Genomic DNA, 1175 nt, shown 5'->3' with positions numbered 1-1175 from the left:
CTAAGTGTGTATGTTTTGAAATTGTGTGTAAGTGTGATTGATTGCAAAACCTTTTCGAAACTCAAGTCGTGATGGTGATTGTGCTATAATTGCTAAGTGTGATTGTTTGGATTTGTGTGTAAGTGTTGATTGATTTCAAAACCCTTTTAAAAGCTGAATTTTGCTGAATTTTGCTGTTTTTCTGCTGCTGTCTGATGTTGTTTTTGCTGCTGAATGTTGAAACAGCCTTGTATTCGAATACAGAGATGTTGTATTCGAATACAACAGTGTTGTTTTGTTAAAAACTTCATTTTTCAACCTTGTTTATGCATGTTTGGCATATGGAAACCCTTTTAAGGTGCATGCTAAGTTGAAAGGTTATTTTGTGCATTTAAAAACTTAAATGTTATGTGTTAATTGTTAATTTCGGTTGGTGACCCTTTACAACTATTGTGGAAATCTGGGCTTTGCCCTCAGATGAGAACCAGGACCACCCTACCGGTTAGTACCCTATAGATGGGAAGGTAGTTGGACACACCTGACTGGAGCTGTGTCAGGAGGATCATGCGGGGCGCGTGAAGATCATCCGGGATGTGTAGTTTTTTTTTGGTAGAATGATCAGATTAGGTTGACGTATAGGGACTAGACGTCTTTCTTTTTGGGTTGTGTTTATTTTAATTTGGAAGACTGTACCTATACTAATATTGTCTGTTGACATTTTATTATGATGGGGTCCATGTACCACTTTTTGATGTGTAAATACTTTGGATTTGTATTTATTCTGCTGCTTTTGAATTATGTTGACTTATTTGTCGTTGTGTTACGACTTAAATATTTATCCAAAAGTATTTTCTTATTTATTTCTTTGTTATTATGAATTTGTTTTGTTTCAAAAAAAAAAAAAAACACTCGCGCTGTTAAAAATCGGGGTGTTACATTGTGCTTGTGAGTTCTCTTTTTTATTCTTCTTCGTCCATGAGTTAGGATTTCTCATTTGTCCTTGCAAAATATGAATCAAATCTTTGCAAATAATAAATGTATCTTCTTGTGAGTGTTTCTTCTTGTAAACAATTCTTAATCATATTTTCTTGTAAATAATTCATATTTTCTTGAAGATTCTGATCAAATCTTCTAGTAAATAATTCATATCTTCTAGTAGATAAATCTTAATCAAATATTTCAATAAATAATTCATA

Source organism: Cicer arietinum, chromosome 5 (assembly GCF_000331145.2).
Source record: "Cicer arietinum cultivar CDC Frontier isolate Library 1 chromosome 5, Cicar.CDCFrontier_v2.0, whole genome shotgun sequence".
NCBI classification, from domain to species: Eukaryota; Viridiplantae; Streptophyta; class Magnoliopsida; order Fabales; family Fabaceae; genus Cicer; species Cicer arietinum.
Note: the sequence above shows the minus strand (reverse complement) of the source record.